The sequence below is a fragment of the Phyllobates terribilis genome, unplaced genomic scaffold, assembly GCF_046119375.1.
Source record: "Phyllobates terribilis strain yellow unplaced genomic scaffold, ASM4611937v1 Scaffold_3__8_contigs__length_932513732, whole genome shotgun sequence".
NCBI lineage: Eukaryota > Metazoa > Chordata > Amphibia > Anura > Dendrobatidae > Phyllobates > Phyllobates terribilis.
This window is the reverse complement of record NW_027362763.1, coordinates 688,706,556-688,734,321: the sequence shown is the minus strand read 5'-3', so window position 1 is coordinate 688,734,321 and position 27,766 is coordinate 688,706,556. Positions and strand designations below refer to the sequence as shown.

The following is a 27,766-nucleotide window of genomic DNA, read 5'->3' as shown; positions in this document are numbered from 1 at the left end:
TCTAAGGACTTTTCATATTATCTGTATGTATATTGCACTGTATGCACCGTGACAATTTTCTGCATATTTGTATGTTGTCTTTTCACTCAGTATTTTACCAGGGACCTCGACAAGCACCAATACTGTGCCAGAGTCCCAAACATTGGCAACTTTGAGCCCTAAATCATTGAAGATGGTAAATCCTATTTCCCACCACTAGGTGTCACTGGAGTCCAGCAGCTCCCAGCACAGGGCAGATTTCTTGGGATCCATAATATTAATAGTAATATTGCTGCTTATAGATTTTCCTTGTCCAAGAATTTTCCTTTAACTGGGGCACACAGACCATGCACAAAACCCCATTTCATTATAATCCCCCACCCCCCCTACCCCAGGCAGTGAGAACCTTGCACTCCAGAGGTTAACATGCATACACCTCCATAGGGTGGGCATTGCAGGGAGCCCCAGTCTCAGTGCAGTGGGGAGGGGGATGCATGCTGCAGTGGTCTGCATGGTGTGCAGGGGAGCAGCACTGTGCATGTCCTCAGGCTGCAGGATCATACAGGGATTAGTGCAGTGACACAGGAAGCACTCTCTCCATAGCTTCCTGTGCAGGGATCAGAGGAGGAGCTGGGCTGCTGGGGAAGCTGCAGACACTGGTGCAATGTGCCCACACAGCTGCCTGGGAAGTGGATGTGGGGGATAAGGATGTGAGCAGCCAGCAGCATGGACATACAGGACACAGCAGGTATGGATTTCTGGCAGCATGGAATAACCTGTAGTTAGGGCAGGTGCTGGGGAACTACAAGTGCCAGAAGTTATGGCTGCACAGCACCTGCCTCTGAGACAGGGAACATTAGAAAATCAGTGTGAAAAAAACTTTTTCTTTTGTCCCAGAGAGCAAAAATAGTAATTGTATCAAGTGAGGAAGTGAGAGGAGATACAATGTTGCAACATTTCATAAATATTATTGTTGTGATTGGCGATCTGCTGCTTGGGAAGTACTACAACTCCCACCAGGACAGGAGAGACTGTAGTTTTACAACAATTTGCAGATTTATTGGATCTGATTTGTGAAGCTCTAGGACTCCCATTCCTGCAGCTGAATTGGTTGTCAGTGTCATCCAGGACAGGAATTGGTTGTCACCCAGCCATCCCTTGCTCTGTCCTGATCTGCCATTCTGTGGTGTGGGAAAGCTGGGTAGGGGAGGTTTTTACCTTTAAATTGTTTATTCCCCAGCTTACTCTGCTCTTTCCTGATCCGCTGTTCTGCCGCATAGAAAAGCAGAGTCTTTGCCAGTTTTATTGGCTGTCACTTTCCTTCCCCTGGACTTTCCTATCTGTCATTCTGTGGCACAGAAAAGCTGGGTAGCAAAGTTTTTGGCAGTTTATCATCATGCTTCCCAGAAACGTATACTAATAAAATACTAACTCCATAGGGGATTGTTCACATACTGCATACTTGAAATGTTTTACAGCAACAGCAGTTTTACAGCCGCAGCAAAATGAACAAAATTTCTAAAATCCCATTCACACTGTGTTTTTTTTCTCTCTCTCTTTCTTAATCTTGCGTTGGTGCATCTCAATTCTTTCAGTGTTTTTACTACATTTTTCAACCTTGATCGAAATGGGTTAGCAACAAAAAAGAAAATATGAAAAAATGCACCAAAACACGCCGAATATTTTCTGACATTTTTTAACCATAGTTTGTGCTTTTCATACAAAAAAAAAGGGCGTAAAAAAACAGTAACATGTGAACATACTCCAACTACCAAGGTGTTTTGGCTTCTAAATGACACTTTTTAGTGATGATTTTATACATATGGTTTAAAGGATCTATTTTTTTTACTTGTTGAGTTTTTGTTGCAGTGTATTTTTTTGTTTGTTTGTTTTTGGTGCGGATTTGACTCAGAATTTGTTTAATGCATTTTTTAGTGCAGAAATGCTATGATTTTTCACTTAAAAACACATATGGGATTTTCCATCCCTTTTTTTTTCAGGGTGCCCATAATGGTGTATAAGGAGAGGGAGGGGGAGCACTGAAAGTCGCACATTTCTGCACCAACTTTAAAGGACTTTGTTAGCACAGAATGACTGTTCAAACCAAGTATAGGTGCTTAGTGCACCCTTGGTGTGACCAAACAGTTCACTGCACTTTCCCACCTACTTGTTTTAAATCTATCTCAGTCCTCTTCTGGCTCTTAAAAAAACAGAGCTGTCAATCAAAGAAGAGGGGAATGGAAACTGTGGGAAAACAAGGAGGTGGAAAGGTGCACTGAACTGTTTGGCCACACCAAGGGGGCACTGAGCACCTGGACTTGGTTTGTACAGTCATTCTGTGCTGACAGTCCTGCTACAGCACTGCTTACTATACTGTGAGCGGCATCTTCAGCACGCCCTGGCACATTGATTGCAGAGACTGCATCTGTGCAGAACTAGCTGTCAATCAAAGTGCCGGGACATGCTCAAGACGCCGCTCTGTGAACACCCCCATCACTGAAAGCTGGCGGCTCCCGGGAGGAAATAAATACATTTTCTCCCATTAGCTGCATTTTCAGTAGGGCTGCCGGGCAGCATTGGAACATTAAATGTCGCTGTCAATAAAATAACACTGCTCACATTTACTACCCCTTATTGGCCCCCTTGCATGTTATCGCGAGGCCCCGATACCACAGCAGCCCAGTCTTGCTGAAGGTCCCTGTCAGTGCCCTCTTGGTACTTTTGTGAAAGACTAAAAAAAAAAATAAAGTGAAAAAAATAAGTTTTTTTTAAAACTATAAAAAAAAATGTAAATGACTCTAAAGACTTGAATCACCCCATACTCCCCCATTAAAATTAATGATTAGAATAATAAACATATTTGGCATCTCCAGGTCCATTAAAGTCCGATGTATTAAAATCTAAAATTAATAATAAAAAAATAAAACAATGCCAGAACTGCAGTTTTTCGGTCAGCACAAATCCCTAGAAAAATGCAATAAAAAACAATCAAAATGGCATACGTACACCTAATTGGTATCGATAAAACCATCAGTTTGCCAAGCAAAAAAAAGAAGAAAAAAATACAGCTCAGTCGACGGAAAAATAAAAATCTTGCGCGTTTCGAAAAATGGCGACACAAAAAAATGTATTTTCAAACTTCTTACTTTTTATTTTTTTTAACCACATAAATAAATAAAAATCTATGCGGGTTCGGTATCGCCATAATTGTACTGATCTGGAGAATCATATTACCAGGTCATTCATAAAATGCAATGTACTTCGAAAAAAATAAAAAACAACCCAAAAACAATCGTGGAATTGCATTTTTTTTCTACCCTTTCATTCCATTTGGAATTTTTTTTCCCTTTTTTTAATACATCATACAATAAAATGAATGGTGTCATTCAAAACTCTGACTCCTCCTGCAAAAAAAACTTGTCGATGGAAAAATAAAAAAGTTATGACTCTTGAAAAAACTAAAGTTCAAAAATTTTAATTGGCTGCATAGCCGGTGGTTAGAGAGGAGCTGTCTCCAGGTCGAAAGTGGATAGCTTTTGATCTTATTTAATTCCCAGCGTCACCACCGACTCTCTGCAGGTCTTGAGCATGCGTGACTTTTGTCATTTCATGTCAGTGCGCCATGAAGTCAGGTTCACGCTCCTTAGATGCATTGCCGCCTACTGATCTCCGGCTTCTGTGTGTTGGCAGGTTACTTTATCACAATGTCTTCCCCGGCATGTGCAGTGCACCTATGAAGCCAGTGGATGCACACCCAACTTCATTGTGCCGTAACATGAACTGGCGATTGTCGCGCGCATGCGCGAGACTTTCAGAGGGCCGGCGGTGACTATCACTAAATGAAAAGGCCCGTATTGCTGAAACCGTATTGCTTATACTTTATCGCAATGTCTCCACGGACGTGCGCCTATGAAGCCGGGGGATGTACACCCAGCTTCATTGCGCAGTAGCATGAACTGATGATGGTCGAACGCATGCGCGAGACTTACAGAGTCCCGTATTGCTGAAACCGTATGGCGGTTTTGAAAAAGACAAAAACAGGAATACTCAGGGGAGCAATGGGAATAAAATTAGAGCAAAAATTTGGCCACTTTTGAAACTCTTTGGGTATGTGCGCACGATCAGTATTTGCCTGCAGAATTTTCTGCAGCGTTTCTGCAAAGTTCTGCACTTCTTGGCAGCAAAAACGCTGTGGAAAATCCGCTGCGTTTTCATGCGTTTTTTGTGCGTTTTTGCCTGCGGACTTGCCATGCTTTTTTTTTTTCAATGCATTGTATAGGAAAAACGCTGACAAAAATGCACAAAGAATGGACGTGCTGCTTATTTAAAAGCACATGAAATTCTGTCAGGAAAATTCCTAATCATGTGCACAGATCTCAGGAAGGTCTGCAATGCGTCTTTAATGACAATTCCAAGCGGATTTACCGCATAGAAAGCTCACCGTGTGCACATATCCTTTAAATCTGGTTTACACCTATTTGCTTAACTAACCACCCCTAGTTATCCACCCACACTTCAAACAATGGCGGGAGGAGCATAAACTTGGAAATTGTATTGCATATATTTTTGTGTGCAATATTTTCATGACAAAAACTGGTGCAAACGTCTGGATAAAATCCCCACAAAGTGTTAGGGGCTCTCTCTATGTGTGTCTCACATTTCTAAGGCCTTAATTATCAAATCATTACTAACAGTAAACCTGGCAGTGTCCATAGCAACCAATCAAATCTCTGCTTTCTTTTCTGAAATTGCTGTGGAAAAATGAAAGCTGCACTGTGATTGGTCATATGCTTTTGTTATGGTATCCTTTTTTTTTTAAACAACTTTATTTAACAAAAAAAAAAAACATAACGGAGCTCATCGCCCCCTCCCGTCCAGTGCAAACACAGGTTGCCGATGGGTTAACATGGTAGCCATACGCTACTGAAGGTCCCAATCAATGTCATCTTAGTGCAGTACTGCTTGTGGCTCGGCTCAAGGAGATCACTATTTTTTTTTCTAGTCACTGCAATACTAAAGCATTGCAAAAATTTAGAAAAACCGTCTAACAATCGCTGGTTCAAGTATCCTTGGGTGGAGGAGGGAACAAAAAAATATATAAAACGCAGGCAACTTTTTCTTAAAAAAAAAAAAAAAAAAAATTAAATCCTAGAAAATAAAAAAAAAAGTTTAAATCGCTCAACTTTTCACAATCTGAAATGTTTTTTTTTTTCATTAAAAAAATTGCATTTTATATTACATAAAAGTTCCATCTATAAAGTTAATTAACTCATATAAGTGTAAGAACCCCCCCCCCGAAACTTCAGAGTTTCTGTTTTTCAGTCACTGTACCCCCCCAAAAAAAATGCACTAAGAAGTGATGAAACGTGATGCTTACCCCAAAACCGTACCAATAAAAACGGAAGCTCGCCACACAGCACCATCAACAGATAGAGAATGAAGGGGCTCATAAAATTGCACTGCAAAATAAAAAAATTCAGCACATTAAAATAAAAGAAACAATATAATTTTGGTATTGCCTTTTAATCTTTTTGACCTGAAGAGTCGTATTGTCTAGCCGTTTTTACCGATTAATGAACACCATAAGAAGAACAATAAGAAAAAATTAACAATGGCGGAATTTTTTTTTTTTTTTTTTTATCCTTTCGCTATAGTTATTTTTTTTCCTTTTGTTTTCAATACAATTTATTGTAAAAGTGAATTATGTCATTCAAATCGTTGCACAAAAAAACAAGCCCTTATACGGCTATGTCGCCGGAAAAATAAAAAAAGTTATGGCTCTTGGAAGAAGGCGAGGGAAAAAAAAAACAAGAGCGCAAAAGATGGAAAAACCCAGTAGGACAAATATTGCTAATCCTCTCGCAGAAATTCTCGATTTCTACCCTGGATCTGCTTATGTGTGAATGTACTCCAAAGGGCCTTAAAGGTCAGCCAAACCCTGGCAGTTTTGGTGGGTCACACCAACCATATAAAGTGTTTTGGGGGCTTTCCGACCCCACTCCCAGCTGATTTATGTTTTATGAGATTAAAGGGTTTTTTTTATTTTTTTTTTATCCATTTAAGTTATGAAACTTTACAAATCACTTTATTTGTTCAATTTTCTTCATCCCTGTAAAAGAAAAAAAATGCATGTCAGTGGCTTTCAGGACTTTGCTTTTCCCCAGTCTATTTACCTGCTTTCTGCTGCACTGGTATCAGAATAATGGAGTACTGATGATGGCAGTGAAAGAGGCAACTCTGCTCCTGTAATGGCTCATTCTCAAGTCAGTTTTTCACGTCTGAGCGCTCTCCGTCTTTTTCACGGATAGCACTCGTACCTATGACAGTCTATGGGACTGTCTACATGAACGTAACTTTTGGTGACCGAGTGGTTCAGGCAAAATCGCGGAGACATGTCCGATATTGATCCGAGTGTCGATAAACCTAACAATGAAAGTCTATGGGTCCATGCAAAAACTGGACAGCACTTGGATGACATCTGAGTGCTGTCTGTTTTTTATGGACTGATAGGAGTTAATGAGAAAATATATATTTTTTTCTCATCAGAAAAAAACTGATGAAACTCTGATGACACTGATCGAAAACACTGATGAAACTCAAACTGGTTTTCTTGTATGAGAAAATCAATGACGTGTGACATGTTCACACACTGTTTTTATTTTTTTCTGCAGCCAAAACCTGCCCTATTGGTAGTAGAAACGCTTAAAGAATTGCCATGCTGCAGATTTAAAAAACGCTGCAGTTCTCGGAGAGGATAAAACAAGCGTGTGCATGAGATTTCTGTAATCTCATAGCTTTTGCTGGCACTGTAAAATGCAGCTCTTAAAACGCTGCTTGTGAACATAGCCCAACTTTGGGGATAAGTTGCTGCAGGAGATTATTCTGATCAGTACAACGCTTAGAGGAGGAGACAGGTTCTGACCCATCACTGCCATCATCTGTACTCCAAATGAGTCTGTCCTGTATCAATGCGGCTGAAGGCTGTAAATAGACTGGGGAAAAGCCGGGGTTTGGAAGCCACTTATATGCAGATGCTCCCTGACATCACAGTACCCCTCCATAATGCTAAATATATGTCCTTGTGTCTTGCAGGAGCCCTCTCTTTGTGCTGTCGTCTGACTGATCTGCCCTGAGCTTCTGTGCGGACTCTCACATATCTGTGAATACGCCCCAGACTTTCCTCGCAGGTACGCAGTGCTTTCTGTGATCTGACGCCGTGCCCGTGCCCAACGCTCCCATTGTCTGCACTATTTGCTGCTCTCTGTATCTGTGTGCCAGGCGGTGCCTCTGTGCGGAGGTCGCTCCACGCCTCATTCCAGCCTTATCAGCTCGCAATCTTCGCCTATGCTGCTGATTAATCGGACGGTAATAATATATTGGGATCATGGGAAAATCGCATAAGGAGCTTTTTCTGGCTAAGGACCCCTATCCCTGCGGCTGTTATGGACCCCAAACATAGCGCAATTTAGAGATCTGCATGAGGAGGATTTTGAAAGAAAAGTAGAAATGATTCCAGAAGATATATACTGTACTGTATATATATTTTTGTCCCCATTATATACCCTACAGCAATCCATAATGCACACGGGAATTATAATGCTGTTAATCCAGATCTTTCTGGTTCATGAACATAGTAGCAGAACTACATGTAGACTAATAGATGGGTGTCCACACTGATAGATGGGTGTCCTGAACAAAGAGCGTCCCTTGTTCTGGAGGAGCCGTGCTGTTGTTCTCTCCCTATAGAGAGCCCAGTTCTCTGTCCCCTCCCGGTACATAGCCCGGCCCTCGCCGTCCCCTCCCGGTACGTAGCCCGGCCCTCGCCGTCCCCTCCCGGTACGTAGCCCGGCCCTCGCCGTCCCCTCCCCGTACGTAGCCCAGCCCTCGCCGTCCCTTCCCCGATACGTAGCCCAGCCCTCGCCGTCCCTTCCCCGATACGTAGCCCAGCCCTCGCCGTCCCTTCCCCGATACGTAGCCCAGTCCTCGCCGTCCCTTCCCCGATACGTAGCCCAGTCCTCGCCGTCCCTTCCCCGATACGTAGCCCAGTCCTCGCCGTCCCTTCCCCGATACGTAGCCCAGTCCTCGCCGTCCCTTCCCCGATACGTAGCCCAGTCCTCGCCGTCCCTTCCCCGATACGTAGCCCAGTCCTCGCCGTTCCCAATCCTGTCCTGCATTATAATGACAACCTATTGGTATGAGTGGTGCTGGTGAATGCTGCTGCAGCGCTAGCAGCCAATATCAAATACCGTGAGCAGAGACAGAGTGCTGAACCCGGGGATGGTGAGTAAAGCACATTTTTTTGTTTTTTTTCTAATAAACTGCAAACGTGATTTGCAACAACTCCAAAGGTGCTAAAACAATTTCTGCTACTTTCCGACCTGTTTTTGGTTATAGTTGTAACTACTGAATAAAAAGCAAACCTTTATAATCCTACATTTTTTGGATCCACCTTTTTTAGGATAGATTTTCTGTACCGTAATGGGGTGCCAGTACTTCCCTAAGGGAAGGATTCTTTCCATCACATTGGTGCTCGCTCTTTTTCTGTCTCTGTGACCCCGTTACATTGTGGGATCATCTGGTTTGTGTCTTTCCTGCCTCTTTTACAGGATGGGTTGTGATTTCCTGATCTCTTGGGAAGAAATCTATGACTTCGGGATACGGGGAGGATTGAGTTATGTATATTGGATGAGGAGATATCGGGGGGAGGTGAAGTTACATGAAGAATGTGGGGGACTTGTCTGTTCTTTGGAGAATTATACCGTAAATTCTGGATTTTTTCTGCTTAGATGCACTAATATCCTATATTCTTAGATGATGCATTGCAGCGGTTGACTACCTGTAGTTTTCTAGCTGTTACAAAACTACAAGTCCCAGCATGCCCTGACAACCTGTGGCTCCATTTATGTCTGTGTGGCTGTATTATCTGCTGGACACATTCAAGTCAATTAAGTAAAGCCGCAGTACCACACATAGCCTTGTAAACAAGAGTGGCGCTATTCTGGGCGCAATAGCAGACTCTGACTTCCTTCTAAATTTGGTGGTGGTAGTGGAGGTCAAACCAGAAATATTATAGGTTGGAAAACACCTTTGGCGATAACCAGTTTGGTATCTGGCCGCTGAGATGCAGTACCAGAGTCAACCACATGAACAGGAATGGCACTGTGACAGGTAAAGGGAACATAGATACAATTAATGACTTTAGCTGATATTATCCTCACCCATCCCTTGTAGACTGTGACCCCTCGTAGGGGGGTACGACTGGTACAGGGTTCTCGCTCCTCCTGTACCAGTCGCCGTCATGTTTTGTTAAAGATCATTGTAATTGTTTTCACTATGTATACCCCTTTTTCACATATAAAGCGCCATGGAATAAATGGTGCTATAACAATAAATAATAATAATAATATTACTTTTTTTATTTGCATAAATGGGCTGAGCTGCAGTACCAGACTCCACCACATAGACAAGTGGCGCTGCGCTGGGAAATACAGTAAATTGGACCTATTGGATGCAACTCTTGACTTTAGCTAATACACTAGTCTTTTTCTATCATTAGGGTTACGTTCCCATAAAAGTATTAAAACAGTCTGTGTACAAACAGCGATGCTTGGAACGACCGGGGGTCTCCTGATCCAAACTTATATGTCTGCTTATGAGGCTGTTCGTTCGGGGGGTAGGAGAGTTGCAGATGATCTGGGCATTGCTGTCTATATACAAGCCGTCTAATCCGGTTTTGTGACCAAAGCCCAACTGAGTGGACTGAGCTGCAGTAGCGGACTCCACCACATAGACAAGTGGCGCTCTGCAATTTATAAAAGGGAAACTATTAGATACAACTTTTGAAGTGACTATTTCTCCTAATATGTGTAAATCTTTTCCAACTTACGGCACCGTGACCAGATGCTTGGACGTGGAGTACTTAGTGTACGCTCATATTCCCCCGCCTCCACTGTTTGCTGTAAGGCAAAAGGATTAAGTTATCAAAATGAAAACTTTTTTTTTTGCCTCCTTTTGTTATGAATTCTTCATACTGAATGGTTGTCATAATAAAAATGAAAAACAATGAAAAAAATAAAGTAAAATGAAAAGTTTCTTCGATTAGATCTGGTAGAACGCGCGTCGCTGGAACTTGTTACCATTGTGCCATCCACCGAAACGCTTCAGTCAAGCCATTGTTCTTTTGTGTGTCTGATGAGTCTGATGAATGAGCCCTCGTAGGTTTTCCAGGGCTGGGATGTGCCGTACAGAACGGCTCGGAGGATTTGGCAGGCTCTTGGCATTACCCGGCTGACACCACTCACATCTTTCTCCAGCGGCGCTGCACATTGCTGAGAAAACACTGCTGGAACCGGTACAGTTCTCTGTTTGTCTAGCGCTAATGTTCTGCAAATGTTACAATTTGTGCCGGCAAAATAATACATTGTCTCTGAGTATTGGAAGAAAGCCTCATTTTTTTTTTCCCCCAAAAAAAGAGTTGGCGACTGTTTTTGTGGCTAACACTAATTGGGTGCCTCTTTTAAGATTTTTTTTGTAATTTTTGAGACCTCTAGATAACTACAGATTATATCGTGAAGCGGACAACTAGAACTGAAAATTGTTACCTACTTGGGTAAAGGTTGATGTTGTAGTCCTTAAAAACTTACCTGTAATGAGTAGATCTCAGCGGTTCTCTTTTCTTGCTCCTCGGGGGTGGGAGCTTCATCTGCAGAAACTGGTCACATGACATCAAATTTGTTTATTTACTATTTCTCCTGCTTCACAACATTGTTGATGGTCATTGTTGATGGTCATTGTTGATGGTCATTGTTGATGGTCATTGTTGATGGTCATCGTTGATGGTCATCGTTGATGGTCATTGTTGATGATGGTCATTGTTGATGGTCATTGTTGGTGGTCATTGTTGGTGGTCATTGTTGATGGTCATTGTTGATGGTCATTGTTGATGGTCATCGTTGATGGTCATCGTTGAAGGTCATCGTTGAAGGTCATCGTTGATGGTCATAGTTGATGGTCATCGTTGAAGGTCATAGTTGATGGTCATCGTTGAAGGTCATCGTTGATGCTCATTGTTGATGGTCTTGAGAACATCAAGGAGAATGTCTGAGATTTATAAACCTTTGGGGAGACTATACTTGCACCTCTGATTTAAAGGGATCATGAATTTAAACAAAAATGGCCAAAAATGTACATCACTTTGGGTTGTCTTTGATGTGTATATAAATGAGACTGAGCTGCAATTCCACACTCAGTCAATAGGAGTTAAAAAAAACTAAAAGCAGGCATGTTTTTCTGACCTCATATAATCCATTTAAAGAGGTTAAGCTACTTTATAAAAGCATAGTCACTTTTTTTTTTCCTGAAATGGCGCCACACTTGTCTATAGGTTGTCTCGTGTATTGCAGCTCAGCTCTTCCTGAAACGGAACCAAACCTTATTATTAGTTGTCATTGGTGTGAATAGTGAGACTTCCATAAATAGGTCCCATTTTCTCTACCACACACAACCAGAGAACGTTTTGCCGTGCTGGTTTTTGTTTTGGAATAAGACTGTACATCCCCTTTAATAAGAGTAGATCTAATCTGTTTTGCCACACTAGGATTTAAAATCTGGGGTTTTCTTGACTGGCTCCTCGGGGGCGTGAACCTTTTATGCATCAAGTGGTCACATGACACAGTTCTGTCCATTAATCGTGCTGCTGCTTTACGCCATTGTTGATGTCATGTTCCACATGAGAACAGCCAGGAGAACGCTATCCTGCCGAGTTCTAGCTACACCTCCGTATTAAAGGGTCATATCAGAGAGATCTATTTACACCTCTGTATTAAAGGGGTCATATCAGAGAGGTCTATCTACACCTCCGTATTAAAGGGTCATATCAGAGAGATCTATTTACACGTCTGTATTAAAGGGGTCATATCAGAGAGGTCTATCTACACCTCCGTATTAAAGGGTCATATCAGAGAGATCTATTTACATCTCTGTATTAAAGGGGTCATATCAGAGAGGTCTATCTACAACTCCGTATTAAAGGGTCATATTAGAGAGATCTATTTACACCTCTGTATTAAAGGGGTCATATCAGAGAGGTCTATATACACCTCTGTATTAAAAGGGTCATATCAGAGAGGCCTATTTACACCTCTGTATTAAAGGCGTCATATCAGAGAGGTCTATCTACACCTCCGTATTAAAGGGTCATATCAGAGAGGTCTATTTACACCTCTGTATTAAAGGGTCATATCAGAGAGGCCTATTTACACCTCTGTATTAAAGGGTCATATCAGAGAGGCCTATTTACACCTCTGTATTAAAGGGTCATATCAGAGAGGCCTATTTACACCTCCTTATTAAAGGAGTCGTATCAGAGAGGTCTATCTACACCTCCGTATTAAAGGGGTCATATGAGAGAGGTCTGTTTACACCTCTGTATTAAAGGGGTCATATCAGAGAGGTCACTTTACACCTCCGTATTAAAGGGGTTATACGAGAGAGGCCTATTTACACCTTTGTAAAAAAGGGGTCATATGAGAGAGGTCTATCTACACCTCCGTATTAAAGGGGTCATATCAGAGAGGCCTATTTATACCTCCGTATTAAAGGGGTCATATGAGTTTACTTAAAAAATGACCGAAAAAAAGCATCACTTTGTCCAAGGACTATATGTGGACATATTTTATCTCTCCCTACGTTTTTCCCTTTTCCAGTCCTAATGCAGTTCTTACATCAACAGGCCAAGCAAGACAGCCCATGCCCCTTTAATTAAGCCACATCCCCTTTGAAAGTCCATAGGAAGGTATAGGAGATTAGACTGAAAGATCCCGTTTTCTTTGCCGAACTTCTCAAACCCTAGAAGTACAAAAATAAAAGTTTTGTAAATGGGTGAAAAGTTTTTGGCTGTTTCCTCCTAGTTTTATTTTTAGGTTTTGCTTTATTTTAAAGGGGGAAAAAACCCAAAACACAAAGCACTGAGGAGCAGGAGACAACAAGCAGATGGATTGTGTCGTGGGTTGGTGAACATGCTTAACCTATTATGTACGGCTTCTACTTCTCGCGAGTAAGGTCAATGTGGCATTGAAGCGAACCCTAATGAAATACATAGGACAGAACGTTGCAAGGCGTTTTTTCGCTCACCGCCCCCCTGCCGCCTCTACTCGCCCATCGGGATGGTTTCAGAAAAGTCGCAAGCTGTAAATAATTGAGAATAAAGTAAAAATTCACAATAAGACATTTCTTGGCTCGCAGCTGTGTATAATTTCATGGTATTCGCTTTTATGCATACGGTTTACCAGCAATTGAAGCCAGCTTTTTGGCTGGAGGAAATGGGGGCAAAGTGGCTGCCCTCACAATCCCACTAAATAAATATGTGGTTCATTATGTCCGTCCATAAACAATTACCATCATGTCACCAGTCGCCCTTTTTTTTTTTTTTTCTTTATATATATATATATATATATATATAAAAATGTTTTTGTGTTTTTGCATGTTTTGCGCATGTATATAATATATATTTAGACTTGTTTTATACTTTTTGTATCTTTATAAAAAGATGAGAACGGTCGCAGCAGTTGATTAACACTAAATAAAAACATTACAGGCGACCACAATGCATTTACAAGATCTGCTTTCTTCCAAAGTTACTGAATTAGTATTCCAATCTACAACAAAAATGTAAGTTGGAGGGGGCGCTGTTTCATTAAAGTCTATGTAAAGTCATTGAATTTGAAAATGGTGAAAAGTGGTACTGCAAGTTACAAATTTTGGAAATATTTGATAAAAAAGCATCTAGCAGTCATAGTAGAACCAGGTATATCCCACATGGGTGAATAATTGTCTTTTGGGAGCCCTAAAAATGCCATCTAGCTGCCTTTTAATGATGGATGCATAGATACATAGCAATATGATGGTTTGTAGGACAGTATAATCATTCCTTAAAGGGGTTGTCTACCTTTTGGGGACAATTTGTTTTCTTTTACCTGAAGAGGTTGTCTCATGTACGAGCTGTATACTACAAAATTTAAAAAAATTATTGAGAACAGATTTTTAAGAAAAGGTAAATTGCAACACTGCTTGTTTTTCCAACACAATTTCACTCATTTAAATAGATACGATAACCCCATAAAATCCGTGTATTTGGGGCTAATAATAGTTTTTGCAATTGGGTGTCATTCAAAATTTTGCACCGTTTGCCTTCTATGGCCTTTGTGCTGCTCTGTCTATTGCTGGCTGCAGACTGAGTAAACTAAGAATCCATCAGTGAGCTCGTTCTGATTTATCATGAACCCCTCTCTTAGCATTGGTCATAGTTACATCATCATCTACTTAGTCTGATCCTATAATGAATCTTATCATTGTTTTATAACTTCCGACAGACCCCTGTTCTGGCCGGACATTATATCGGGGGGGCATTTTATATTGGTTTTTGGTGAATTTTAGAAAATATGGCAGGAAAGTTTGGTAAAGTTTTTTTTTTCAAACTTTTGCTACTTTGCATTTCATTGTATTTTCTACTCCATGGTCAGAATTGGATATTAATGGTTAATGCCAATTTAGTACCAGTTTTCAGAGGTGTGTGGCGTCTGCGCGGTATTCACATCCCAAAATCCGTCAACATCTGTTAACAGTTTAGGAAAAGGATAAGAAAAGGTGGGGGAAAAAAACAAAAAACTAAAAAATATAATTGAAAAATGGCAAAAAAAAAAAAAGCTCAACCTTTTTATTATGATTTATTGGAGAGAAGCGGCGCCCCCTAATGATCATCTGGGTAATAGGTGCTAAGTATCATAGAGCAATATCTGATCTGCGGGGTCACAGGTCAGTGTTTGATCTTACAGCCTGAGGATTTAGGTCTGGCTGCCCCTCGTTATATCCAGAGGGGGGATCTCCGCTACTGTACTAAAGACCCATCATGTAAAGAACTATTTAAATTAAAGAACTCCCCCTCCACCAAAAAAGTAAATTAAAAGTAGACCCCTCGTCTCTGCTGACATGTCCGTTTTAGAAAAGACTCGTATTCCATTCCTTTTAAAAAAAAACAACAAAAAACAAAAACAGCATGGTGACGTTCCTCTGTTCTTCCTCCTGGGAAGGTATACATAAGTTACCATCTCCCTGTGTCAGTAGGGGGCATCTTTGGCACTGTTGCTACAGGGGGATATTGTTGGCACAAGCTCCTTTCGCGCGGTAACATCAGTCGTCTGCTGATTTATGTTTCCAGGAGGAGTAACAGGGGGCCCGATAATTGCGGAATTCTAAGGAAAGATTCTCCAGAATTGGACAAAGTAGGGTTAATTCCTCAAGTCATGAACGGCTCAATTTGTGTGACCAGAAAACAACTTTTCTAGGAAAGCTGGATGACGCCTTCCCACTTTAGGGCTGGTTGTTGCTCGTGTTTCTTGTTGTTTGGTCTTTTTGGATTCCTCTGTTCTTCCTATTGGAAATGTATAAGTAAATTGACAGCTCAGTGTTACCATTTCTCGTGTCACTAGTGTCCGTCTCTGACACTATCATTACTAGTTGGATAGTGTTGGGACAAGCTACATTGAATGGTAACACTGGGTGACAATTTTATATTTTCCAGGAGTAGTTACAGGGGGACGACACAGAGTTCTAAGGGCAAGAATTGTTTTTATTAGATGGATGGATGGATAGATAGGGGACGGATGGATAGATGGGAGGTGGACGGGTGGGAGGTGGACGGGTGGATGGATAGGAGGTGGACGGATAGGAGGTGGACGGATAGGAGGTGGACGGATAGGAGGTGGACGGATAGGAGGTGGACGGATAGGCGGTGGACGGATAGGCGGTGGACGGATAGGCGGTGGACGGATAGGCGGTGGACGGATAGGCGGTGGACGGATAGGCGGTGGACGGATAGGCGGTGGGCGGATAGGAGATGGGCGGATAGAAGATGGACGGATAGGAGATGGACGGGTGGGCGGATAGGAGATGGACGGGTGGGCGGATAGGAGATGGACGGGTGGGCGGATAGGAGATGGACGGGTGGGCGGATAGGAGATGGACGGGTGGGCGGATAGGAGATGGACGGGTGGACGGATAGGTCATGGATGGATATAGATAGATAAGGGGTGTGACAGAGTCGTTGGTGTATATGAGGGGAGGAATGTGTCACGCAGGTTGCTAGCCTGTGTGAACTAGAACCAATAAACTTTCTGCCAGCATATTATATGCTGGGGGGGGGTAACTCTTTTAAAGGGCGTAGTTTTATGGGAATGACATAGAGATGGGAGGGACGTCATTCCCCATACCTCCACCTCAAGGTGTGGCTGAGCAACTTTCTGTTTTTTTTTCTCTGGTGTTGAGTTTGAAGAGGCAAGGTCTCCAGACTGGACAGCCACAGCTCAGAGAGGAGCTGAAAGCTGGGACTATAACCTGTGTGGCTAATCCCACACTGCTATGGACTGTGCTGTCGTTTATCTTTTGTTTTGTCGTTTTGCCACTAAGGCTGTGTTTATTTTGCTGGAGTTGCAGGGCTTTATGCCACATAATAAAGCCTGCAGAGAAAACACGGTTCCTGAGTCTACTTCCGGAAGCGGCCAAGTGAGGCGTCTTACCACAGGGGGTAAAAAGTTGCAATTTTTGTGACTTCAGCACAAGAAAACATCTTTTTTTAGGGCAGCTGGCTGATATCTTTCCATCTTAGGCTTGCAGTTCTTGTTGCTTTTTTTGTGGTAACTTTGTATGGTGCAATTTCTCTGTTCTTCGAAGTGGAAATATATAAATGATATTAATCCGTTGACCACTAAGCGTTCCCATTCTCCGTGTCACAAGGTTGTGTCTCTGACAACATTGGGACAAGCTCCAGCGAATGGTAACACTTGCCCTCTATTTATATATTTCCAGGAGGAGGAACAGAGGGACGGCACAATGCAGAGTTCTAAGAAAAGATGGCAGAGAATCGTTATTTTATAGGGTAAATTATAATAAATCCATAAAGCCATGAGCAGCCCAACCCCCTCTCCTGAGCTCCATCCAAAGTGGTGGAAAGTGGCCACAAAGTAGCAATGTTTGTGACTTTTTAGCGCAAGAAAGCCACTTTTCTGGGAAAGCTGGGTGACTCCATCCGACCTTAGTCTTTCTATTCTTGTTGTTTGGGCTTTGTCTTTTGTTGTTGGAGGACAGAGGGGTTTAGGAGGAATCCCATGTGAAGCCTGCACACCCCTGTATCTGTCCGACCCCCAAATATGCCTCCCCTGAAGTCTCTACTACAAAGATCTGTGTTGTCACTTTGTGATCAATATTTACCAAAGGACCGAACAATGGAGGAGAAGCGAGGAATGTGACGTCTTCTACTCGCCTCCTCCTGGCACATGGAGCTAATGGGACAAGATGGAGCATCCACCCCTCCCCCTGCTGTCGTGTTTTATGTCTCTTTGGATGTGTTTGGAGCGGACATTGATAGATGAGGCTTGTGGTGTAAACTACATGAGAAACAGATGAAAAGGAAAAAATAAGACCTTCAAGAAAAAAACAATTCCATAGATAGACCTATATGTAAGGGACGGGGTAGATCCATTGTATATTACTGTAGTCAGTGAGTGCTGGCAGGATCCCTGCACTGTATTCAGTGAGTGCTGGCAGGATCCCTGCACTGTATTCAGTGAGTGCTGGCAGGATCCCTGCACTGTATTCAGTGAGTGCTGGCAGGATCCCTGCACTGTATTCAGTAAGTGCTGGCAGGATCCCTGCACTGTATTCAGTAAGTGCTGGCTGGATCCCTGCACTGTATTCAGTAAGTGCTGGCTGGATCCCTGCACTGTATTCAGTAAGTGCTGGCTGGATCCCTGCACTGTATTCAGTAAGTGCTGGCTGGATCCCTGCACTGTATTCAGTAAGTGCTAGCTGGATCCCTGCACTGTATTCAGTAAGTGCTGGCAGGATCCCTGCACTGTATTCAGTAAGTGCTGGCAGGATCCCTGCACTGTATTCAGTAAGTGCGGGCAGGATCGCTGCACTGTATTCAGTAAGTGCTGGCAGGATCCCTGCACTGTAGTCAGTAAGTGCTGGCAGGATCGCTGCACTGTAGTCAGTAAGTGCTGGCAGGATCGCTGCACTGTAGTCAGTAAGTGCTGGCAGGATCGCTGCACTGTAGTCAGTAAGTGCTGGCAGGATCGCTGCACTGTAGTCAGTAAGTGCTGGCAGGATCCCTGCACTGTATTCGGTAAGTTCTGGAAAGATTTGCTGCTTCTGCAACTTTCTAATAAGATGCACTTGCACTTTGTTTCTTCTTGCTGTCAGTGAATGGACACTTTTATAGTTAAATCCAGAGTGCTTATTCCCTTGATATGTCTGTGTTGGCAATTACCTCCTGGAAACATATGAATAAATGGACAAAGAGTACCATCATTCTCATTGTCATCTGTGTCTCTTCGCAATCTCACATTGTCCCAGAAGGTGTAGACATATGGTATCAACCATTAGTGTTCTTTCTCTGTTACTCCTCCTGGAAATGTAGGAATACATTAAAAAGGATTGCCTTGGGTACAGTTTTTTTAATCCATGGAAATAACAATCTCGGCTATACTCCACTTCTGCTCTAACTGCTGCGCCGCCAACTCTCCAGCCTTTATTGACAGGCTGAAGCGGTGACATCCTGACAAAAGCCCACATAACTGCTTATCCATTATGGTCAAGCCAATGTAGAAAGCACCGAGCGCAGTGATTGTCTGCAGTGGTCATGTGCATTTACTAATACAGACCTCCCAGACTTGATGGCCTAGTATTTCTTATTTTCTATTTTATTTATTTATTTATTTTTTTGTGAAATCTGTTCTCCCTGAGAATCGAACCCACAACCTACATCATTGCAGGCAGCAGCTGAAGCTATGAGCCACAATCAGCACTGACTTAGTACTTTTCTTTGTATCCATTCTTCCTAATAGAACAGTGTAACTCCAGACTGATACATTGTAACAGGACAGGACAGGAGAGAGATTTGTGCTGCTGATGCACAGTGTGTAGGATTGTCTAGATCACATACAATTGTAACAAACCCTCAGCTGTTAGTTGTAATAACTGTTTCTATTAGATTAGCTCTCTGCACCAGGTTTATTCTGCTCCTATCCCTCCCCAATCCTGTGACTTGTTACCGTGGCTTTGTTTAGTCTTGTGACTCAGTATCATTCAAGTGAATGAGATTTTGCTGCAGTATCAGACACAACCACATGGTTGAAGGAGGCGCTGTCTGCTTCTGCAATCAAATAGAAATACAGCACAGAAGACTGATTTGAATCAGACACAATGAATACCCAGTCAACAAGGATCCGTAACAGCAAGGGTAAACTAGACAATTAATACTTAACCTTTAATAGACTTAATTAAAACAATTATTATTAGAAAGAAGATAACCACGGTATAGACCCAAACAGAAAAAGACCATGTCAGGTCAGGGACCTGGATCTCCTAAGACAGGCCGTGGTCGGTGGGGGGAGTGATTTATCCCGACCAGAACAATGCCTGTTACAGTGTCCAGCCAAGATTGGATGGAAATAGCATTCAAGAAGAGTAAACCGGTATCAAATATAGACTCTCAATGTTGTCAGTGGACACACAAAGCCAGAATCCCCACAGATTTATACAAATCTAAGCAATGCTAGAAAAGGAACATCCTCACCCATGAGTTGCTGGACAGCTATGGTACCAAGAGGAGTTCGGATGTGACCTCACTGGCTGTGATGCATCTGCTTTCCATTAGGCTGGCTTGCGTTTCACCATTGGTCTCCGGCCGGCATGTGCGGCCGGATGTGACATCACCAGATGCTGCGTGACCGGAAGTGACACTACTGCGGTCTACAGAAGCGGAAGTGCGGTCCATACACTGGGCGTGCGTTCCACATGCTACTCTAGGGCCATTTGCAGCGTTATAGACGCCCGGCACATGAATCTAATGATCTAGAATGGTGGTCACTTACATATTACTCCTTTATTGGACAATGAAATCAGCGCATTATGCTCTTGTTATACCTTTTCTCTATATAAACCCTGTACTATGACTGATAGTTGCTTCACCAGAGTAGTGGAGACAGTCATGCTCTTTGAGTTAGTAATTAGCCTAGCTCTATATGTGCTATGTCCCCTGATGACTCCGGTTGGAAGAAACGCGTTGGGACTATAGGGAAAGCACAGGGCTTTAGAGTGCAGTGGCTAGATGTGGACTGTCCTTGTAAGGGCAGGAGAAAGGGGTGTCAGGGGTAGCATGGATCTTTTAGGGAGATAATAGGGGCAGATTTATACGCCTCATCCCTGGAAGCGGACCTGCCTCCCCTCTTGGAGAACTCCTCTTGGTACCATAGCTGTCCTGCAACTCATGGGTGAGGATGTTCCTTTTCTAGCATTGCTTATATTTGTATAAATCTGTGGGGATTCTGGCTTTGTGTGTCCACTGACAACATTGAGAGTCTATATTTGATACCGGTTTACTCTTCTTGAATGCTATTTCCATCCAATCTTGGCTGGACACTGTAACAGGCATTGTTCTGGTCGGGATAAATCACTCCCCCCACCGACCACGGCCTGTCTTAGGAGATCTAGGTCCCTGACCTGACATGGTCTTTTTCTCTTTGGGTCTACACCGTGGTTATCTTCTTTTTAATAATAATTGTTTTAATTAAGTCTATTAAAGGTTAAGGATTAATTGCAATCAAATAGCCCTTATATTTCGCTGAGCAGTGTGGTTACTGGGGTCTCCTGCGCACTAATGTCACTATGGCGGGTATGTGCCATGTGGTTTTACTCTCATCCTCTGTGCTGCTTTTTCTGGGTCTGATGTACCCGGGAGATCTCCAGTGGTTTTATGTTTTGATGTTGCTGGTTTCCCTGAGGATTAAACATCACCTCCCAAGCTGAGCTCCGGGCAGAGTAATGTCCTGAGCTCTTTCCAGCTTAATTGCTGCTAATTGGAAGCTGACACCCCTGCCAGGTGGAGCGTTTCCCTGCAGAGCCCCCCATCATCCTGTGCCCTGCCAGGAGGACCACACGGGGATTATCACCTAAAGTGAACATCATTCAGTAAGTGGCTGCATTTTCTGCATCATACGGGTGACACCAGAGTCAGCAGATGGCAGGAAGAACATATAATGAAGAGATGGCTGCATCACATGCTCTGGATGGACGTCTGCACAGCGACACTTCCCAATGCACAGCACCACGTCTCCCCCTCTGGATTCATTCATCTGCTGCACAGCGCCCCTTCTTGCTGTTTGCAGCGCCACTTTTTTCTTGTGCACAGTGCATCGATATCGACAGTGCCAGATCTCCAAGTTCTCGGTGCCTCCTCTGCCCGTTCTCGCTGCCTCCTCTGCCCGTTCTCGCTGCCTCCTCTGCCCGTTCTCGCTGCCTCTGTAGCGCCCCGAGGGTTCGGTCGCTACAGAGGTATTGCATCTCACCCAGAGGTGTGATATCTCACTTCCAGGTAAGGATGGAGTGTGGCTCAGGACCCTAACACCCACATGCACTACACCACATGAGTGCGCACAACTGCCCCTGTCCCTGGCTGGAGTGGGGGGAGGGAACACCTAGAAAGGGGGAACCCGGTAGTGTGTGGGTGGGGAGAGTAGATCAAGGGTGCACTGTATAGGGGAGTATATATGGTGGGCACCATCTTAGAGTGAGCAGAAAGAAAGTGGGAGAGAGCAGAGAGAGAAGGAGACTGGGAGCGAAGGCTCTGCATGGGCTCTGCTCCGCAGGCAGGCCAAGTCTCAAGGCCTGAGCCTGGAGGAGAAGAAAGGAGAGGAATGGAGGAGGCTCCAGGAGTGGAGTGAAGGGACCCCAGGGGTGCGGACCGGCCAGCCGCCACCGCACTCCCGCCGCTACCAGAGTAGGGGGGTCAGGCCAAGTAAGGGAACCGGATCCCTCATCTAGTGGAGGAGAGCAACTACCTTCAGCTAGTAACCGGAGGCCGTGGCATTGTACGTGTACGGCCCCTCACTACACCCGTTAGGAAGGCACCATAGAGGACCCAGGGAAACGGAACATACGTTTGCCCGCCAAGGCCCGAGGCAGCTGGACAGAAACGTGGTCAATTGTGGGGTACGACAGGCCAGAGAAAGGACACACGAAGGGGGTCCTGAAGAGCATTCCAAAGGTACCTGGGAGTTGGCCGAGCCCCTCACCTGGTGAGCACAGTACGACGTGGGCAGCCATTACCTGCAGAAGTGGCTTGGAGTGTAAAGCTGTGAGTTAAGACCCTGGACTGCATCACTGGACTCTGAGTCATTACTGTTGCTCCCGCGCACCATCACCCCCACCATCTGCACTCACTGCCCTGAGGCTATACTCCTCCCGTGGGGAGTTATACTACCCCCTGCTGCGCACACAACATCAGCCTCAGCGGTCTGTCCCGCAGCGGCGGTTCTCAGTGACCACAATCCACGGGTGGCGTAGTCGGACATTTAAACCTTACAAAACCCAAATAAACAGATCCGCCACTGGTTTGACCACCCTGAGCCACGGGACCGGGTCGCCGCCACGGAGACTACAACCCCCAGCATTACACAGAGACCCGGCTCCGGGTATTCCCCTACACACACGGCCCAGGGGGTGCGTCACCTCCTCTGCCCGTTCTTGCTGCCTCCTCTGCCCGTTCTCGCTGCCTCCTCTGCCCGTTCTCGCTGCCTCCTCTACTCGTTCTCGGTGCCTCTTCTACTCGTTCTCGGTGCCTCTTCTACTCGTTCTCGGTGCCTCTTCTACTCGTTCTCGGTGCCTCTTCTGCCCGTTCTCGCTGCCTCTTCTGCCCGTTCTCGCTGCCTCTTCTGCCCGTTCTTGCTGCCTCCTCTGCCCGTTCTCGCTGCCTCCTCTGCCCGTTCTCGCTGCCTCCTCTGCCCGTTCTCGCTGCCTCCTCTGCCCGTTCTCGCTGCCTCCTCTGCCCGTTCTCGCTGCCTCCTCTGCCCGTTCTCGCTTACTATTCTGCTCGTTCTCGGTGCCTCTTCTGCTCGTTCTCGGTGCCTCTTCTGCTCGTTCTCGCTGCCTCTTCTGCTCGTTCTCGCTGCCTCCTCTGCCCGTTCTCGCTGCCTCCTCTGCCCGTTCTCGCTGCCTCCTCTGCCCGTTCTCGCTGCCTCCTCTGCCCGTTCTCGCTGCCTCCTCTGCCCGTTCTCGCTGCCTCCTCTGCCCGTTCTCGCTGCCTCCTCTGCCCGTTCTCGCTGCCTCCTCTGCCCGTTCTCGCTGCCTCCTCTGCCCGTTCTCGCTGCCTCCTCTGCCCGTTCTCGCTGCCTCCTCTGCCCGTTCTCGCTGCCTCCTCTGCCCGTTCTCGCTGCCTCCTCTGCCCGTTCTCGCTGCCTCCTCTTCTTCCCGTTCTCGCTGCCTCCTCTTCTGCCCGTTCTCGCTGCCTCCTCTTCTGCCCGTTCTCGCTGCCTCCTCTTCTGCCCGTTCTCGCTGCCTCCTCTTCTGCCCGTTCTCGCTGCCTCCTCTTCTGCCCGTTTTCGCTGCCTCCTCTTCTGCCCGTTTTCGCTGCCTCCTCTTCTGCCCGTTTTCGCTGCCTCCTCTTCTGCCCGTTTTCGCTGCCTCCTCTTCTGCCCGTTTTCGCTGCCTCCTCTTCTGCCCGTTTTCGCTGCCTCCTCTTCTGCCCGTTTTCGCTGCCTCCACTTCTGCCCGTTTTCGCTGCCTCCTCTTCTGCCCGTTTTCGCTGCCTCCACTTCTGCCCGTTTTCGCTGCCTCCTCTTCTGCCCGTTTTCGCTGCCTCCTCTTCTGCCCGTTTTCGCTGCCTCCTCTTCTGCCCGTTTCCGCCGCCTCTTCTACCCGTTTCCGCCGCCTCTTCTACCCGTTTCACCGCCTCTTCTACCCGTTTCACCATGCATAGCACCTCTTCTATATGCATGAACCTCAACTACCAGCTGAAATAGAGATCTACAGACCCCACTTTAGCTCACCGTTCACAGAGCCACAGTTCCCCGTTAAATGTGGCTCTTCTTCTCCCGTCCTAAGTGCCACGGCTCCCCGCTCACAGTGGCTAGTCTCCTCATTCATGGCGACCTTTTATCCCCGTTCACGGGGCCACCACACCCCATCCACAGTGCACGTCACCCTGGTTCACCATGAACTGCGCCACTTCTCCATTCAGGAACCTCCCCTACCAGCTCAAATAGAGCACTACAGACCCCACTTTAGCTCAGTGTCGCCCCCTCTGGTGGATTAGAGCCGAATTTCTATTACATGAACCATCTTTTATTTGAATGGCCACCATGTAATACTAGATTTACCCTGAAGTTGATGTGATGGATACCGACAGATCCTTATGGACGCCGCTGACTTTATAATAGGGTCTGTCAGGTTTTCCTTTGGGTACAGTACTTTTTAGACTGCAGCATTCTCGTCGTTAGAAACCCTGAGATGAGGTTTCATATTCAGGCACATTTACCATTTAGGGGTCCGGAGACGCCCTATGGCCACCACATCGGTTGTCATCCAGCTTTCCTTGAGGCAGATACTACTAAGAATAATGGGATTGGAATTATTTTAACCATCTCCAGAACTTTATTCTTCACATTCGAGGAAATTGCTGAAATGAAATGTTCTAGTGAAACAGATCAAAGGCGGAAAGTAACACAAAGCAGCTCCATGGATCCCCCCTATGGAAGCAGGAAGAGACTAGAAATTACATGTCACCTTCATATCCTGACTTGGTGACCCTGTGTTCTCGGGAGGCTCTTCCCATCCCAGCTGTTACCACTAAACACATAGCCCCCGGGGTTACACTAGAAAGGAGGCCGGCCTCTGCTGTCCCATTGGCTGCCTCCGCCTGGAATTCTCCATCCCTTCATGTCCAGCCTGTGGAGTCAACATGTGCTTGTCAGTCAGCTCCAGGCTGAGGCGGTGGAAGGACTTCATCTATGTGCCATAGAGACCACACTATGGGCCACCTCTGGAGGACCTGCCCCTGACTGCTGCTGCTGGGGCTCTGAAGGTACGAGCCAAATCCCAGATGCCTGCAGCCAAGGGGGGAAATGTCAGGATAGTACTTAGTGCTGCAGGGAGCCGGGGGGGGGGGGCTGCACGTCCGGCACCTACTGTGCACTGCTGCGGAGAGCAGGAATCTATCTATCTATTATCTATCATCTATCTATTATCTATCATCTATCTATCTATTATCTATCATCTATCTATCTATCATCTATTATCTATCATCTATCTATTATCTATCTATCTATTTATCCATCCATCTATCTATTATCTATCATCTATCTATCTATTATCTATCTATCTATTATCTATCATCTATCTATCTATTATTTATCATCTATCTATCTATCTATCATCTATCTATTATCTATCATCTATCTATTATCTATCTATCCATCCATCTATCTATTATCTATCATCTATCTATCTATTATCTATCTATCTATTATCTATCATCTATCTATCTATTATCTATCTATCCATCCATCTATCTATTATCTATCATCTATCTATCTATTATCTATCTATCTATCATCTATCTATTATCTATCATCTATCTATTATCTATCCTCTATCTATCATCTATCTATTATCTATCCTCTATCTATCATCTATTTATTATCTATCATCTATCTATTATCTATCTATCTCTCTATCATCTGTCTATCTATTATCTATCATCTATCTATTATCTATCATCTGTCTATCTATTATCTATCATCTATCTATCTATTATCTATCATCTATCTATCTATTATCTATCTCTCTATCATCTATCTATCATCTATCTATCTATTATCTATCTATCTATCTCTCTATCATCTGTCTATCTATTATCTATCATCTATCTATTATCTATCATCTGTCTATCTATTATCTATCATCTATCTATCTATTATCTATCATCTATCTATTATCTATCATCTGTCTATCTATTATCTATCATCTATCTATCTATTATCTATCATCTATCTATCTATTATCTATCTCTCTATCATCTATCTATCATCTATTATCTATCATCTATCTATTATCTATCATCTGTCTATCTATCATCTGTCTATCTATTATCTATCATCTATCTATTATCTATCTATCTATTATCTATCTATCTCTCTATCATCTATCTATCTATCATCTGTCTATTATCTATCATCTATCTATCTATTATCTATCTATCTATCCATCTATTATCTATCTATCTATGTATGTATCTATCATCTATGTATCTATCTATCTAGCTCTGTTTCTATCTATCCATCCAAAAAGTTACAAAATCCTCCTCTCTTACATTTTTACCCTCACTCTTATCAATGCAAAATTTACTTAATAACTTTGTTTTGCATGTTTTTTTCGGTTTCAATTAATGCAGCATACATGGCTGTCTAATGTCTTGAAAAATCTCTATCTCTCTGCTTATATTATTGTGCATACATGGTTGTCTAATTTTTTTTTTAAACATATCTATATCTCAATTGAATGAAGCTTTATTGTCAGGACCAAATGAACATTAGCATTGCCAAAGCAAGTGGAAATGGGGATTGAGGGATAAGAACTCTGGAGACCAGGGATGGGGATCTGTCTGTCTGTCTGTCTTCTCTCTCCTGATGCAGCATACCTGGTTGCAGATTCTGTGTTAGTGGCTTCGGGTCATTAATACTTGATGAGCTATAAATAATTGATCCATGTGTTATTCTTGTATTGTTACTGTATTAATACAATGATGATGACTCCTCTGCAGACCTTTCTAGTATAACCCCGTAGATCCCCCCTTTCTTTCTGCAGCGTCCTGAGCACTTGCTGGCAGTAATGATCGGTGTCATTGGTTTCTGCAGCCGTCACCGACTCTTCTTCCCTTTCACTGCTCATCACCTTCAGGGCTTCTCACCTAAACAGAGAGGCGTTCAGGGGCCGCTATAGATATCGATATAGGGTCCAATGTCTTCAATCTGACAGGAGGGACCAGATTATCAAATATTCTGGATTGTCGAGAAATTAAAAGGAATATGCTACCGCAACTTTTTTTTTTTTTTTTATAGCTAAAGCTATTTTTAGTTGTGTTTTTAGTGATTTTGTTAAATCTCACTTTATTTCAATTCGTGGCAGATTCTAATATGTACTGGATTATCAGATTAAAGGGATATCTATGTCTGTCTTTGTATCTCTGTGTATCTATCTCTCAATAAAATCAAACCAAATGGGCTTTATTGGCAGGACTAAGTACATGTTAGCATTGCTAAAGCAAGTGGTAAAATAATGGGGTATAGGGACACATCGAGGATGGGGTATCGGGGTCCATGACATATCAGGCTCCTCTTAGTCTGTGGCAGGCAATGACATATTGTGCTGCTATGGTCGCTGCATGTTCCTCTTCCTCCAGTAGTATCGGCCGTTTGTCTTCCTCCTCCATGGAGGTGAAGTCTGGGAGGAGATCGGACAGCCTCCTGAAGTGAGTGTCCCTCACTGGAGTATTTGGGGCACCTCAGCAAGAAGTGGGCCTCATCCTCCATTGCCTCCTGAGGACACTTCTGGCACAGTCTGCTCTCTCGGGGCTTGTAGTTCTGTCGGTGCCGCCTGGATTCGATGAGTAGGCTGTGGGCGCTCAGTCTGTACCGGCTCAGGATCTGTCGCTCTTTGGGGTTTTCCAGTTTCTCTTGACATGGGGCCAGTTTGTATTCCCTCTGTAGGTTCTGGTATATCGTCAGTTTCTGTGATTTGGTAATGTCGTTCCTCCAGACGTTGAGATATTCCTCTTTGTCTTTATTTGCCATCTGTGTATCTCTCTCTATCTGTGTCTCTCTCTATCTGTGTCTCTCTCTATCTGTGTCTCTCTCTATCTGTGTCTCTCTCTATCTGTGTCTCTCTCTATCTGTGTCTC

General features: G+C 44.1%; 1 protein-coding gene across 2 annotated transcripts in view; it reads left to right on the top strand.

Annotated features, from left to right (window-relative positions):
- Positions 1 to 569: 569 nt before the first annotated feature.
- DISP1 (dispatched RND transporter family member 1) overlaps positions 570 to 27,766 on the top strand; it is a 107,515-nt gene continuing 80,318 nt past the window's right edge. Inside the window, exons 1-2 of one of the 2 annotated variants that reach the window (XM_073671889.1) lie at positions 570 to 727; positions 7,072 to 7,166. The gene's annotated coding sequence lies outside the window, so the exon portion shown is untranslated. Of the gene's footprint in view, positions 728 to 7,071; positions 7,167 to 24,758; positions 24,893 to 27,766 lie in introns of those variants that run through there. The other variant, XM_073671890.1, reaches the window with a different exon arrangement.